Consider the following 15,554-nt stretch of genomic DNA (forward strand, 5'->3'; position numbering starts at 1 on the left):
CATCAAACTCTTCGATGGTATTGCCATTTGCCAACAAACGAAAGGCACCGCTCACAGTCCAACTACTTTTCCACACCAAAATGGCCCCATTGTGAAACAGGTGCCCATGCTTGTGCTGACAGAATGCAAGTGTTACGCAGGGAAAATTCTGGCAGCGGTGGGATTTGAACCCACGCCTCCGAAGAGACTGGAACCTGGATCCAGCGCCTTAGACCGCTCGGCCACGCTACCACTGGACGCAGCTTCTGTTCTGGAACGAGTGACCGTTGAGTGAAATGTGACTTTGCCATGCGGAAAATAATAATTAAGGCAATTAAAGTGGTAGACAGTGAACTCTCGAGAAACGATTTTGCAACATACCGGTCACAGGAACCTACGTATCCACAGGGCAACAACAGAAATTAGGTGCATGTTGGGACAAACCAGTTACAACATTCATTCAATATTTATTCCTATATCAACATCACTGACAAAAACAGATTATCTGGTCATGAACACATTGCTGTTTGTGGGATCGTGCTGTGTGCATACTGGCTGCGCCATTTCCCACATTACAACAGTGACTCACTTTAAAAATACTTCATTGGCTGTAAAGCGTTTTGGGACATGAAAGGCGCCAACACACTGCAGAAAATTTTACCCGATAGCTGGCAAAATGCGAGCTGTTGTGAGAAATACGTGTGTTGGTTGCATTGCAGGCATGATAAACTTAATGATTGGCGCTGCCTGTTAAGTGATGTCGTAACAATGTACGTGTTGTGTGATTGCACAGGAGGAAGGATTGTGATGCAACTCAGTAAATGTGCAGAATTGGAGTACGCTTTTCTGCAGTTACAGTCGGTTCATTATCAAAATAGCCGAGTGGTTTAAGGTGCCAAACTCAAAGACTGTAACCCTTACCTTACCAAAGGTTGGTGTATTCTGGGACGTGGGTGCCAAGCCCACTTCTAGCGGCGTGGTTTCCAATCCCACTTCTGACATTTACTTTTTATCCACACAAATGCGGCCAGCGTGCAAAAAGCATGCTCAACTGGCCTTCAATTTTCAAGTGGTGACATCAAACTCTTCGATGGTATTGCCATTTGCCAACAAACGAAAGGCACCGCTCACAGTCCAACTACTTTTCCACACCAAAATGGGCCCATTGTGAAACAGGTGCCCATGCTTGTGCTGACAGAATGCAAGTGTTACGCAGGGAAAATTCTGGCAGCGGTGGGATTTGAACCCACGCCTCCGAAGAGACTGGAACCTGGATCCAGCGCCTTAGACCGCTCGGCCACGCTACCACTGGAAGCAGCTTCTGTTCTGGAACGAGTGACCGTTGAGTGTAATGTGACTTTGTTATGCGGAAAATAATAATTAAGGCAATTAAAGTGGTAGACAGTAAACTCTCGAGAAACGATTTTGCAACATACCGGTCACAGGCACCTACGTATCCACAGGGCAACAACAGAAATTAGGTGCATGTTGGGACAAACCAGTTACAACATTCATTCAATATTTATTCCTATATCAACATCACTGACAAAAACAGATTATCTGGTCATGAACACATTGCTGTTTGTGGGATCGTGCTGTGTGCATACTGGCTGCGCCATTTCCCACATTACAACAGTGACTCACTTTAAAAATACTTCATTGGCTGTAAAGCGTTTTGGGACATGAAAGGCGCCAACACACTGCAGAAAATTTTACCCGATAGCTGGCAAAATGCGAGCTGTTGTGAGAAATACGTGTGTTGGTTGCATTGCAGGCATGATAAACTTAATGATTGGCGCTGCCTGTTAAGTGATGTCGTAACAATGTACGTGTTGTGTGATTGCACAGGAGGAAGGATTGTGATGCAACTCAGTAAATGTGCAGAATTGGAGTACGCTTTTCTGCAGTTACAGTCGGTTCATTATCAAAATAGCCGAGTGGTTTAAGGTGCCAAACTCAAAGACTGTAACCCTTACCTTACCAAAGGTTGGTGTATTCTGGGACGTGGGTGCCAAGCCCACTTCTAGCGGCGTGGTTTCCAATCCCACTTCTGACATTTACTTTTTATCCACACAAATGCGGCCAGCGTGCAAAAAGCATGCTCAACTGGCCTTCAATTTTCAAGTGGTGACATCAAACACTTCGATGGTATTGCCATTTGCCAACAAACTAAAGGCACCGCTCACAGTCCAACTACTTTTCCACACCAAAATGGCCCCATTGTGAAACAGGTGCCCATGCTTGTGCTGACAGAATGCAAGTGTTACGCAGGGAAAATTCTGGCAGCGGTGGGATTTGAACCCACGCCTCCGAAGAGACTGGAACCTGGATCCAGCGCCTTAGACCGCTCGGCCACGCTACCACTGGAAGCAGCTTCTGTTCTGGAACGAGTGACCGTTGAGTGTAATGTGACTTTGTTATGCGGAAAATAATAATTAAGGCAATTAAAGTGGTAGACAGTGAACTCTCGAGAAACGATTTTGCAACATACCGGTCACAGGAACCTACGTATCCACAGGGCAACAACAGAAATTAGGTGCATGTTGGGACAAACCAGTTACAACATTCATTCAATATTTATTCCTATATCAACATCACTGACAAAAACAGATTATCTGGTCATGAACACATTGCTGTTTGTGGGATCGTGCTGTGTGCATACTGGCTGCGCCATTTCCCACATTACAACAGTGACTCACTTTAAAAATACTTCATTGGCTGTAAAGCGTTTTGGGACATGAAAGGCGCCAACACACTGCAGAAAATTTTACCCGATAGCTGGCAAAATGCGAGCTGTTGTGAGAAATACGTGTGTTGGTTGCATTGCAGGCATGATAAACTTAATGACTGGCGCTGCCTGTTAAGTGATGTCGTAACAATGTACGTGTTGTGTGATTGCACAGGAGGAAGGATTGTGATGCAACTCAGTAAATGTGCAGAATTGGAGTACGCTTTTCTGCAGTTACAGTCGGTTCATTATCAAAATAGCCGAGTGGTTTAAGGTGCCAAACTCAAAGACTGTAACCCTTACCTTACCAAAGGTTGGTGTATTCTGGGACGTGGGTGCCAAGCCCACTTCTAGCGGCGTGGTTTCCAATCCCACTTCTGACATTTACTTTTTATCCACACAAATGCGGCCAGCGTGCAAAAAGCATGCTCAACTGGCCTTCAATTTTCAAGTGGTGACATCAAACTCTTCGATGGTATTGCCATTTGCCAACAAACGAAAGGCACCGCTCACAGTCCAACTACTTTTCCACACCAAAATGGCCCCATTGTGAAACAGGTGCCCATGCTTGTGCTGACAGAATGCAAGTGTTACGCAGGGAAAATTCTGGCAGCGGTGGGATTTGAACCCACGCCTCCGAAGAGACTGGAACCTGGATCCAGCGCCTTAGACCGCTCGGCCACGCTACCACTGGACGCAGCTTCTGTTCTGGAACGAGTGACCGTTGAGTGAAATGTGACTTTGCCATGCGGAAAATAATAATTAAGGCAATTAAAGTGGTAGACAGTGAACTCTCGAGAAACGATTTTGCAACATACCGGTCACAGGAACCTACGTATCCACAGGGCAACAACAGAAATTAGGTGCATGTTGGGACAAACCAGTTACAACATTCATTCAATATTTATTCCTATATCAACATCACTGACAAAAACAGATTATCTGGTCATGAACACATTGCTGTTTGTGGGATCGTGCTGTGTGCATCCTGGCTGCGCCATTTCCCACATTACAACAGTGACTCACTTTAAAAATACTTCATTGGCTGTAAAGCGTTTTGGGACATGAAAGGCGCCAACACACTGCAGAAAATTTTACCCGATAGCTGGCAAAATGCGAGCTGTTGTGAGAAATACGTGTGTTGGTTGCATTGCAGGCATGATAAACTTAATGACTGGCGCTGCCTGTTAAGTGATGTCGTAACAATGTACGTGTTGTGTGATTGCACAGGAGGAAGGATTGTGATGCAACTCAGTAAATGTGCAGAATTGGAGTACGCTTTTCTGCAGTTACAGTCGGTTCATTATCAAAATAGCCGAGTGGTTTAAGGTGCCAAACTCAAAGACTGTAACCCTTACCTTACCAAAGGTTGGTGTATTCTGGGACGTGGGTGCCAAGCCCACTTCTAGCGGCGTGGTTTCCAATCCCACTTCTGACATTTACTTTTTATCCACACAAATGCGGCCAGCGTGCAAAAAGCATGCTCAACTGGCCTTCAATTTTCAAGTGGTGACATCAAACACTTCGATGGTATTGCCATTTGCCAACAAACTAAAGGCACCGCTCACAGTCCAACTACTTTTCCACACCAAAATGGCCCCATTGTGAAACAGGTGCCCATGCTTGTGCTGACAGAATGCAAGTGTTACGCAGGGAAAATTCTGGCAGCGGTGGGATTTGAACCCACGCCTCCGAAGAGACTGGAACCTGGATCCAGCGCCTTAGACCGCTCGGCCACGCTACCACTGGAAGCAGCTTCTGTTCTGGAACGAGTGACCGTTGAGTGTAATGTGACTTTGTTATGCGGAAAATAATAATTAAGGCAATTAAAGTGGTAGACAGTGAACTCTCGAGAAACGATTTTGCAACATACCGGTCACAGGAACCTACGTATCCACAGGGCAACAACAGAAATTAGGTGCATGTTGGGACAAACCAGTTACAACATTCATTCAATATTTATTCCTATATCAACATCACTGACAAAAACAGATTATCTGGTCATGAACACATTGCTGTTTGTGGGATCGTGCTGTGTGCATACTGGCTGCGCCATTTCCCACATTACAACAGTGACTCACTTTAAAAATACTTCATTGGCTGTAAAGCGTTTTGGGACATGAAAGGCGCCAACACACTGCAGAAAACTTTACCCGATAGCTGGCAAAATGCGAGCTGTTGTGAGAAATACGTGTGTTGGTTGCATTGCAGGCATGATAAACTTAATGACTGGCGCTGCCTGTTAAGTGATGTCGTAACAATGTACGTGTTGTGTGATTGCACAGGAGGAAGGATTGTGATGCAACTCAGTAAATGTGCAGAATTGGAGCACGCTTTTCTGCAGTTACAGTCGGTTCATTGTCAGGGTGGCCGAGTGGTTTAAGGTGCCAAACTCAAAGACTGTAACCCTTACCTTACCAAAGGTTGGTGTATTCTGGGACGTGGGTGCCAAGCCCACTTCTAGCGGCGTGGTTTCCAATCCCACTTCTGACATTTACTTTTTATCCACACAAATGCGGCCAGCGTGCAAAAAGCATGCTCAACTGGCCTTCAATTTTCAAGTGGTGACATCAAACACTTCGATGGTATTGCCATTTGCCAACAAACTAAAGGCACCGCTCACAGTCCAACTACTTTTCCACACCAAAATGGCCCCATTGTGAAACAGGTGCCCATGCTTGTGCTGACAGAATGCAAGTGTTACGCAGGGAAAATTCTGGCAGCGGTGGGATTTGAACCCACGCCTCCGAAGAGACTGGAACCTGGATCCAGCGCCTTAGACCGCTCGGCCACGCTACCACTGGAAGCAGCTTCTGTTCTGGAACGAGTGACCGTTGAGTGTAATGTGACTTTGTTATGCGGAAAATAATAATTAAGGCAATTAAAGTGGTAGACAGTGAACTCTCGAGAAACGATTTTGCAACATACCGGTCACAGGAACCTACGTATCCACAGGGCAACAACAGAAATTAGGTGCATGTTGGGACAAACCAGTTACAACATTCATTCAATATTTATTCCTATATCAACATCACTGACAAAAACAGATTATCTGGTCATGAACACATTGCTGTTTGTGGGATCGTGCTGTGTGCATACTGGCTGCGCCATTTCCCACATTACAACAGTGACTCACTTTAAAAATACTTCATTGGCTGTAAAGCGTTTTGGGACATGAAAGGCGCCAACACACTGCAGAAAATTTTACCCGATAGCTGGCAAAATGCGAGCTGTTGTGAGAAATACGTGTGTTGGTTGCATTGCAGGCATGATAAACTTAATGACTGGCGCTGCCTGTTAAGTGATGTCGTAACAATGTACGTGTTGTGTGATTGCACAGGAGGAAGGATTGTGATGCAACTCAGTAAATGTGCAGAATTGGTGTACGCTTTTCTGCAGTTACAGTCGGTTCATTATCAAAATAGCCGAGTGGTTTAAGGTGCCAAACTCAAAGACTGTAACCCTTACCTTACCAAAGGTTGGTGTATTCTGGGACGTGGGTGCCAAGCCCACTTCTAGCGGCGTGGTTTCCAATCCCACTTCTGACATTTACTTTTTATCCACACAAATGCGGCCAGCGTGCAAAAAGCATGCTCAACTGGCCTTCAATTTTCAAGTGGTGACATCAAACTCTTCGATGGTATTGCCATTTGCCAACAAACGAAAGGCACCGCTCACAGTCCAACTACTTTTCCACACCAAAATGGCCCCATTGTGAAACAGGTGCCCATGCTTGTGCTGACAGAATGCAAGTGTTACGCAGGGAAAATTCTGGCAGCGGTGGGATTTGAACCCACGCCTCCGAAGAGACTGGAACCTGGATCCAGCGCCTTAGACCGCTCGGCCACGCTACCACTGGACGCAGCTTCTGTTCTGGAACGAGTGACCGTTGAGTGAAATGTGACTTTGCCATGCGGAAAATAATAATTAAGGCAATTAAAGTGGTAGACAGTGAACTCTCGAGAAACGATTTTGCAACATACCGGTCACAGGAACCTACGTATCCACAGGGCAACAACAGAAATTAGGTGCATGTTGGGACAAACCAGTTACAACATTCATTCAATATTTATTCCTATATCAACATCACTGACAAAAACAGATTATCTGGTCATGAACACATTGCTGTTTGTGGGATCGTGCTGTGTGCATCCTGGCTGCGCCATTTCCCACATTACAACAGTGACTCACTTTAAAAATACTTCATTGGCTGTAAAGCGTTTTGGGACATGAAAGGCGCCAACACACTGCAGAAAATTTTACCCGATAGCTGGCAAAATGCGAGCTGTTGTGAGAAATACGTGTGTTGGTTGCATTGCAGGCATGATAAACTTAATGACTGGCGCTGCCTGTTAAGTGATGTCGTAACAATGTACGTGTTGTGTGGTTGCACAGGAGGAAGGATTGTGATGCAACTCAGTAAATGTGCAGAATTGGAGTACGCTTTTCTGCAGTTACAGTCGGTTCATTATCAAAATAGCCGAGTGGTTTAAGGTGCCAAACTCAAAGACTGTAACCCTTACCTTACCAAAGGTTGGTGTATTCTGGGACGTGGGTGCCAAGCCCACTTCTAGCGGCGTGGTTTCCAATCCCACTTCTGACATTTACTTTTTATCCACACAAATGCGGCCAGCGTGCAAAAAGCATGCTCAACTGGCCTTCAATTTTCAAGTGGTGACATCAAACACTTCGATGGTATTGCCATTTGCCAACAAACTAAAGGCACCGCTCACAGTCCAACTACTTTTCCACACCAAAATGGCCCCATTGTGAAACAGGTGCCCATGCTTGTGCTGACAGAATGCAAGTGTTACGCAGGGAAAATTCTGGCAGCGGTGGGATTTGAACCCACGCCTCCGAAGAGACTGGAACCTGGATCCAGCGCCTTAGACCGCTCGGCCACGCTACCACTGGAAGCAGCTTCTGCTCTGGAACGAGTGACCGTTGAGTGTAATGTGACTTTGTTATGCGGAAAATAATAATTAAGGCAATTAAAGTGGTAGACAGTGAACTCTCGAGAAACGATTTTGCAACATACCGGTCACAGGAACCTACGTATCCACAGGGCAACAACAGAAATTAGGTGCATGTTGGGACAAACCAGTTACAACATTCATTCAATATTTATTCCTATATCAACATCACTGACAAAAACAGATTATCTGGTCATGAACACATTGCTGTTTGTGGGATCGTGCTGTGTGCATACTGGCTGCGCCATTTCCCACATTACAACAGTGACTCACTTTAAAAATACTTCATTGGCTGTAAAGCGTTTTGGGACATGAAAGGCGCCAACACACTGCAGAAAACTTTACCCGATAGCTGGCAAAATGCGAGCTGTTGTGAGAAATACGTGTGTTGGTTGCATTGCAGGCATGATAAACTTAATGACTGGCGCTGCCTGTTAAGTGATGTCGTAACAATGTACGTGTTGTGTGGTTGCACAGGAGGAAGGATTGTGATGCAACTCAGTAAATGTGCAGAATTGGAGTACGCTTTTCTGCAGTTACAGTCGGTTCATTATCAAAATAGCCGAGTGGTTTAAGGTGCCAAACTCAAAGACTGTAACCCTTACCTTACCAAAGGTTGGTGTATTCTGGGACGTGGGTGCCAAGCCCACTTCTAGCGGCGTGGTTTCCAATCCCACTTCTGACATTTACTTTTTATCCACACAAATGCGGCCAGCGTGCAAAAAGCATGCTCAACTGGCCTTCAATTTTCAAGTGGTGACATCAAACACTTCGATGGTATTGCCATTTGCCAACAAACTAAAGGCACCGCTCACAGTCCAACTACTTTTCCACACCAAAATGGCCCCATTGTGAAACAGGTGCCCATGCTTGTGCTGACAGAATGCAAGTGTTACGCAGGGAAAATTCTGGCAGCGGTGGGATTTGAACCCACGCCTCCGAAGAGACTGGAACCTGGATCCAGCGCCTTAGACCGCTCGGCCACGCTACCACTGGAAGCAGCTTCTGTTCTGGAACGAGTGACCGTTGAGTGTAATGTGACTTTGTTATGCGGAAAATAATAATTAAGGCAATTAAAGTGGTAGACAGTGAACTCTCGAGAAACGATTTTGCAACATACCGGTCACAGGAACCTACGTATCCACAGGGCAACAACAGAAATTAGGTGCATGTTGGGACAAACCAGTTACAACATTCATTCAATATTTATTCCTATATCAACATCACTGACAAAAACAGATTATCTGGTCATGAACACATTGCTGTTTGTGGGATCGTGCTGTGTGCATACTGGCTGCGCCATTTCCCACATTACAACAGTGACTCACTTTAAAAATACTTCATTGGCTGTAAAGCGTTTTGGGACATGAAAGGCGCCAACACACTGCAGAAAACTTTACCCGATAGCTGGCAAAATGCGAGCTGTTGTGAGAAATACGTGTGTTGGTTGCATTGCAGGCATGATAAACTTAATGACTGGCGCTGCCTGTTAAGTGATGTCGTAACAATGTACGTGTTGTGTGATTGCACAGGAGGAAGGATTGTGATGCAACTCAGTAAATGTGCAGAATTGGAGCACGCTTTTCTGCAGTTACAGTCGGTTCATTGTCAGGGTGGCCGAGTGGTTTAAGGTGCCAAACTCAAAGACTGTAACCCTTACCTTACCAAAGGTTGGTGTATTCTGGGACGTGGGTGCCAAGCCCACTTCTAGCGGCGTGGTTTCCAATCCCACTTCTGACATTTACTTTTTATCCACACAAATGCGGCCAGCGTGCAAAAAGCATGCTCAACTGGCCTTCAATTTTCAAGTGGTGACATCAAACACTTCGATGGTATTGCCATTTGCCAACAAACTAAAGGCACCGCTCACAGTCCAACTACTTTTCCACACCAAAATGGCCCCATTGTGAAACAGGTGCCCATGCTTGTGCTGACAGAATGCAAGTGTTACGCAGGGAAAATTCTGGCAGCGGTGGGATTTGAACCCACGCCTCCGAAGAGACTGGAACCTGGATCCAGCGCCTTAGACCGCTCGGCCACGCTACCACTGGACGCAGCTTCTGTTCTGGAACGAGTGACCGTTGAGTGAAATGTGACTTTGCCATGCGGAAAATAATAATTAAGGCAATTAAAGTGGTAGACAGTGAACTCTCGAGAAACGATTTTGCAACATACCGGTCACAGGAACCTACGTATCCACAGGGCAACAACAGAAATTAGGTGCATGTTGGGACAAACCAGTTACAACATTCATTCAATATTTATTCCTATATCAACATCACTGACAAAAACAGATTATCTGGTCATGAACACATTGCTGTTTGTGGGATCGTGCTGTGTGCATCCTGGCTGCGCCATTTCCCACATTACAACAGTGACTCACTTTAAAAATACTTCATTGGCTGTAAAGCGTTTTGGGACATGAAAGGCGCCAACACACTGCAGAAAACTTTACCCGATAGCTGGCAAAATGCGAGCTGTTGTGAGAAATACGTGTGTTGGTTGCATTGCAGGCATGATAAACTTAATGACTGGCGCTGCCTGTTAAGTGATGTCGTAACAATGTACGTGTTGTGTGATTGCACAGGAGGAAGGATTGTGATGCAACTCAGTAAATGTGCAGAATTGGAGCACGCTTTTCTGCAGTTACAGTCGGTTCATTGTCAGGGTGGCCGAGTGGTTTAAGGTGCCAAACTCAAAGACTGTAACCCTTACCTTACCAAAGGTTGGTGTATTCTGGGACGTGGGTGCCAAGCCCACTTCTAGCGGCGTGGTTTCCAATCCCACTTCTGACATTTACTTTTTATCCACACAAATGCGGCCAGCGTGCAAAAAGCATGCTCAACTGGCCTTCAATTTTCAAGTGGTGACATCAAACACTTCGATGGTATTGCCATTTGCCAACAAACTAAAGGCACCGCTCACAGTCCAACTACTTTTCCACACCAAAATGGCCCCATTGTGAAACAGGTGCCCATGCTTGTGCTGACAGAATGCAAGTGTTACGCAGGGAAAATTCTGGCAGCGGTGGGATTTGAACCCACGCCTCCGAAGAGACTGGAACCTGGATCCAGCGCCTTAGACCGCTCGGCCACGCTACCACTGGAAGCAGCTTCTGTTCTGGAACGAGTGACCGTTGAGTGTAATGTGACTTTGTTATGCGGAAAATAATAATTAAGGCAATTAAAGTGGTAGACAGTGAACTCTCGAGAAACGATTTTGCAACATACCGGTCACAGGAACCTACGTATCCACAGGGCAACAACAGAAATTAGGTGCATGTTGGGACAAACCAGTTACAACATTCATTCAATATTTATTCCTATATCAACATCACTGACAAAAACAGATTATCTGGTCATGAACACATTGCTGTTTGTGGGATCGTGCTGTGTGCATACTGGCTGCGCCATTTCCCACATTACAACAGTGACTCACTTTAAAAATACTTCATTGGCTGTAAAGCGTTTTGGGACATGAAAGGCGCCAACACACTGCAGAAAATTTTACCCGATAGCTGGCAAAATGCGAGCTGTTGTGAGAAATACGTGTGTTGGTTGCATTGCAGGCATGATAAACTTAATGACTGGCGCTGCCTGTTAAGTGATGTCGTAACAATGTACGTGTTGTGTGATTGCACAGGAGGAAGGATTGTGATGCAACTCAGTAAATGTGCAGAATTGGAGTACGCTTTTCTGCAGTTACAGTCGGTTCATTATCAAAATAGCCGAGTGGTTTAAGGTGCCAAACTCAAAGACTGTAACCCTTACCTTACCAAAGGTTGGTGTATTCTGGGACGTGGGTGCCAAGCCCACTTCTAGCGGCGTGGTTTCCAATCCCACTTCTGACATTTACTTTTTATCCACACAAATGCGGCCAGCGTGCAAAAAGCATGCTCAACTGGCCTTCAATTTTCAAGTGGTGACATCAAACTCTTCGATGGTATTGCCATTTGCCAACAAACGAAAGGCACCGCTCACAGTCCAACTACTTTTCCACACCAAAATGGCCCCATTATGAAACAGGTGCCCATGCTTGTGCTGACAGAATGCAAGTGTTACGCAGGGAAAATTCTGGCAGCGGTGGGATTTGAACCCACGCCTCCGAAGAGACTGGAACCTGGATCCAGCGCCTTAGACCGCTCGGCCACGCTACCACTGGAAGCAGCTTCTGTTCTGGAACGAGTGACCGTTGAGTGTAATGTGACTTTGTTATGCGGAAAATAATAATTAAGGCAATTAAAGTGGTAGACAGTAAACTCTCGAGAAACGATTTTGCAACATACCGGTCACAGGCACCTACGTATCCACAGGACAACAACAGAAATTAGGTGCATGTTGGGACAAACCAGTTACAACATTCATTCAATATTTATTCCTATATCAACATCACTGACAAAAACAGATTATCTGGTCATGAACACATTGCTGTTTGTGGGATCGTGCTGTGTGCATCCTGGCTGCGCCATTTCCCACATTACAACAGTGACTCACTTTAAAAATACTTCATTGGCTGTAAAGCGTTTTGGGACATGAAAGGCGCCAACACACTGCAGAAAATTTTACCCGATAGCTGGCAAAATGCGAGCTGTTGTGAGAAATACGTGTGTTGGTTGCATTGCAGGCATGATAAACTTAATGACTGGCGCTGCCTGTTAAGTGATGTCGTAACAATGTACGTGTTGTGTGATTGCACAGGAGGAAGGATTGTGATGCAACTCAGTAAATGTGCAGAATTGGAGCACGCTTTTCTGCAGTTACAGTCGGTTCATTGTCAGGGTGGCCGAGTGGTTTAAGGTGCCAAACTCAAAGACTGTAACCCTTACCTTACCAAAGGTTGGTGTATTCTGGGACGTGGGTGCCAAGCCCACTTCTAGCGGCGTGGTTTCCAATCCCACTTCTGACATTTACTTTTTATCCACACAAATGCGGCCAGCGTGCAAAAAGCATGCACAACTGGCCTTCAATTTTCAAGTGGTGACATCAAACTCTTCGATGGTATTGCCATTTGCCAACAAACTGAAGGCACCGCTCACAGTCCAACTACTTTTCCACACCAAAATGGCCCCATTGTGAAACAGGTGCCCATGCTTGTGCTGACAGAATGCAAGTGTTACGCAGGGAAAATTCTGGCAGCGGTGGGATTTGAACCCACGCCTCCGAAGAGACTGGAACCTGGATCCAGCGCCTTAGACCGCTCGGCCACGCTACCACTGGACGCAGCTTCTGTTCTGGAACGAGTGAACGTTGAGTGAAATGTGACTTTGCCATGCGGAAAATAATAATTAAGGCAATTAAAGTGGTAGACAGTGAACTCTCGAGAAACGATTTTGCAACATACCGGTCACAGGAACCTACGTATCCACAGGGCAACAACAGAAATTAGGTGCATGTTGGGACAAACCAGTTACAACATTCATTCAATATTTATTCCTATATCAACATCACTGACAAAAACAGATTATCTGGTCATGAACACATTGCTGTTTGTGGGATCGTGCTGTGTGCATACTGGCTGCGCCATTTCCCACATTACAACAGTGACTCACTTTAAAAATACTTCATTGGCTGTAAAGCGTTTTGGGACATGAAAGGCGCCAACACACTGCAGAAAATTTTACCCGATAGCTGGCAAAATGCGAGCTGTTGTGAGAAATACGTGTGTTGGTTGCATTGCAGGCATGATAAACTTAATGACTGGCGCTGCCTGTTAAGTGATGTCGTAACAATGTACGTGTTGTGTGATTGCACAGGAGGAAGGATTGTGATGCAACTCAGTAAATGTGCAGAATTGGAGTACGCTTTTCTGCAGTTACAGTCGGTTCATTATCAAAATAGCCGAGTGGTTTAAGGTGCCAAACTCAAAGACTGTAACCCTTACCTTACCAAAGGTTGGTGTATTCTGGGACGTGGGTGCCAAGCCCATTTCTAGCGGCGTGGTTTCCAATCCCACTTCTGACATTTACTTTTTATCCACACAAATGCGGCCAGCGTGCAAAAAGCATGCTCAACTGGCCTTCAATTTTCAAGTGGTGACATCAAACACTTCGATGGTATTGCCATTTGCCAACAAACTAAAGGCACCGCTCACAGTCCAACTACTTTTCCACACCAAAATGGCCCCATTGTGAAACAGGTGCCCATGCTTGTGCTGACAGAATGCAAGTGTTACGCAGGGAAAATTCTGGCAGCGGTGGGATTTGAACCCACGCCTCCGAAGAGACTGGATCCTGGATCCAGCGCCTTAGACCGCTCGGCCACGCTACCACTGGAAGCAGCTTCTGTTCTGGAACGAGTGACCGTTGAGTGTAATGTGACTTTGTTATGCGGAAAATAATAATTAAGGCAATTAAAGTGGTAGACAGTGAACTCTCGAGAAACGATTTTGCAACATACCGGTCACAGGAACCTACGTATCCACAGGGCAACAACAGAAATTAGGTGCATGTTGGGACAAACCAGTTACAACATTCATTCAATATTTATTCCTATATCAACATCACTGACAAAAACAGATTATCTGGTCATGAACACATTGCTGTTTGTGGGATCGTGCTGTGTGCATACTGGCTGCGCCATTTCCCACATTACAACAGTGACTCACTTTAAAAATACTTCATTGGCTGTAAAGCGTTTTGGGACATGAAAGGCGCCAACACACTGCAGAAAATTTTACCCGATAGCTGGCAAAATGCGAGCTGTTGTGAGAAATACGTGTGTTGGTTGCATTGCAGGCATGATAAACTTAATGACTGGCGCTGCCTGTTAAGTGATGTCGTAACAATGTACGTGTTGTGTGATTGCACAGGAGGAAGGATTGTGATGCAACTCAGTAAATGTGCAGAATTGGAGTACGCTTTTCTGCAGTTACAGTCGGTTCATTATCAAAATAGCCGAGTGGTTTAAGGTGCCAAACTCAAAGACTGTAACCCTTACCTTACCAAAGGTTGGTGTATTCTGGGACGTGGGTGCCAAGCCCACTTCTAGCGGCGTGGTTTCCAATCCCACTTCTGACATTTACTTTTTATCCACACAAATGCGGCCAGCGTGCAAAAAGCATGCTCAACTGGCCTTCAATTTTCAAGTGGTGACATCAAACTCTTCGATGGTATTGCCATTTGCCAACAAACGAAAGGCACCGCTCACAGTCCAACTACTTTTCCACACCAAAATGGCCCCATTATGAAACAGGTGCCCATGCTTGTGCTGACAGAATGCAAGTGTTACGCAGGGAAAATTCTGGCAGCGGTGGGATTTGAACCCACGCCTCCGAAGAGACTGGAACCTGGATCCAGCGCCTTAGACCGCTCGGCCACGCTACCACTGGAAGCAGCTTCTGTTCTGGAACGAGTGACCGTTGAGTGTAATGTGACTTTGTTATGCGGAAAATAATAATTAAGGCAATTAAAGTGGTAGACAGTAAACTCTCGAGAAACGATTTTGCAACATACCGGTCACAGGCACCTACGTATCCACAGGACAACAACAGAAATTAGGTGCATGTTGGGACAAACCAGTTACAACATTCATTCAATATTTATTCCTATATCAACATCACTGACAAAAACAGATTATCTGGTCATGAACACATTGCTGTTTGTGGGATCGTGCTGTGTGCATCCTGGCTGCGCCATTTCCCACATTACAACAGTGACTCACTTTAAAAATACTTCATTGGCTGTAAAGCGTTTTGGGACATGAAAGGCGCCAACACACTGCAGAAAATTTTACCCGATAGCTGGCAAAATGCGAGCTGTTGTGAGAAATACGTGTGTTGGTTGCATTGCAGGCATGATAAACTTAATGACTGGCGCTGCCTGTTAAGTGATGTCGTAACAATGTACGTGTTGTGTGATTGCACAGGAGGAAGGATTG

At 45.5% G+C, this 15,554-nt stretch overlaps 15 non-coding genes across 15 annotated transcripts; all 15 read right to left on the reverse strand.

Annotated features, from left to right (window-relative positions):
- Window positions 1-149: 149 nt before the first annotated feature.
- trnal-cag (transfer RNA leucine (anticodon CAG)) lies at window positions 150-231 on the reverse strand. The gene has a single exon. It is a non-coding gene; the product is annotated as a tRNA-Leu (tRNA).
- Window positions 232-1,204: 973 nt separating this feature from the next.
- Window positions 1,205-1,286, reverse strand: trnal-cag (transfer RNA leucine (anticodon CAG)). The gene has a single exon. It is a non-coding gene; the product is annotated as a tRNA-Leu (tRNA).
- A 973-nt stretch (window positions 1,287-2,259) lies between these two features.
- On the reverse strand, window positions 2,260-2,341 carry trnal-cag (transfer RNA leucine (anticodon CAG)). The gene has a single exon. It is a non-coding gene; the product is annotated as a tRNA-Leu (tRNA).
- Window positions 2,342-3,314: 973 nt separating this feature from the next.
- Window positions 3,315-3,396, reverse strand: trnal-cag (transfer RNA leucine (anticodon CAG)). Its single transcript has one exon. It is a non-coding gene; the product is annotated as a tRNA-Leu (tRNA).
- Window positions 3,397-4,369: 973 nt separating this feature from the next.
- trnal-cag (transfer RNA leucine (anticodon CAG)) lies at window positions 4,370-4,451 on the reverse strand. Its single transcript has one exon. It is a non-coding gene; the product is annotated as a tRNA-Leu (tRNA).
- A 973-nt stretch (window positions 4,452-5,424) lies between these two features.
- trnal-cag (transfer RNA leucine (anticodon CAG)) lies at window positions 5,425-5,506 on the reverse strand. The gene has a single exon. It is a non-coding gene; the product is annotated as a tRNA-Leu (tRNA).
- Window positions 5,507-6,479: 973 nt separating this feature from the next.
- Window positions 6,480-6,561, reverse strand: trnal-cag (transfer RNA leucine (anticodon CAG)). Its single transcript has one exon. It is a non-coding gene; the product is annotated as a tRNA-Leu (tRNA).
- Window positions 6,562-7,534: 973 nt separating this feature from the next.
- On the reverse strand, window positions 7,535-7,616 carry trnal-cag (transfer RNA leucine (anticodon CAG)). Its single transcript has one exon. It is a non-coding gene; the product is annotated as a tRNA-Leu (tRNA).
- Window positions 7,617-8,589: 973 nt separating this feature from the next.
- trnal-cag (transfer RNA leucine (anticodon CAG)) lies at window positions 8,590-8,671 on the reverse strand. The gene has a single exon. It is a non-coding gene; the product is annotated as a tRNA-Leu (tRNA).
- A 973-nt stretch (window positions 8,672-9,644) lies between these two features.
- trnal-cag (transfer RNA leucine (anticodon CAG)) lies at window positions 9,645-9,726 on the reverse strand. The gene has a single exon. It is a non-coding gene; the product is annotated as a tRNA-Leu (tRNA).
- Window positions 9,727-10,699: 973 nt separating this feature from the next.
- Window positions 10,700-10,781, reverse strand: trnal-cag (transfer RNA leucine (anticodon CAG)). Its single transcript has one exon. It is a non-coding gene; the product is annotated as a tRNA-Leu (tRNA).
- Window positions 10,782-11,754: 973 nt separating this feature from the next.
- On the reverse strand, window positions 11,755-11,836 carry trnal-cag (transfer RNA leucine (anticodon CAG)). The gene has a single exon. It is a non-coding gene; the product is annotated as a tRNA-Leu (tRNA).
- Window positions 11,837-12,809: 973 nt separating this feature from the next.
- On the reverse strand, window positions 12,810-12,891 carry trnal-cag (transfer RNA leucine (anticodon CAG)). The gene has a single exon. It is a non-coding gene; the product is annotated as a tRNA-Leu (tRNA).
- Window positions 12,892-13,864: 973 nt separating this feature from the next.
- Window positions 13,865-13,946, reverse strand: trnal-cag (transfer RNA leucine (anticodon CAG)). Its single transcript has one exon. It is a non-coding gene; the product is annotated as a tRNA-Leu (tRNA).
- Window positions 13,947-14,919: 973 nt separating this feature from the next.
- trnal-cag (transfer RNA leucine (anticodon CAG)) lies at window positions 14,920-15,001 on the reverse strand. The gene has a single exon. It is a non-coding gene; the product is annotated as a tRNA-Leu (tRNA).
- Window positions 15,002-15,554: the final 553 nt, after the last annotated feature.

This window comes from Pristiophorus japonicus, chromosome 8, assembly GCF_044704955.1.
Source record: "Pristiophorus japonicus isolate sPriJap1 chromosome 8, sPriJap1.hap1, whole genome shotgun sequence".
Taxonomy (NCBI): Eukaryota; Metazoa; Chordata; class Chondrichthyes; family Pristiophoridae; genus Pristiophorus; species Pristiophorus japonicus.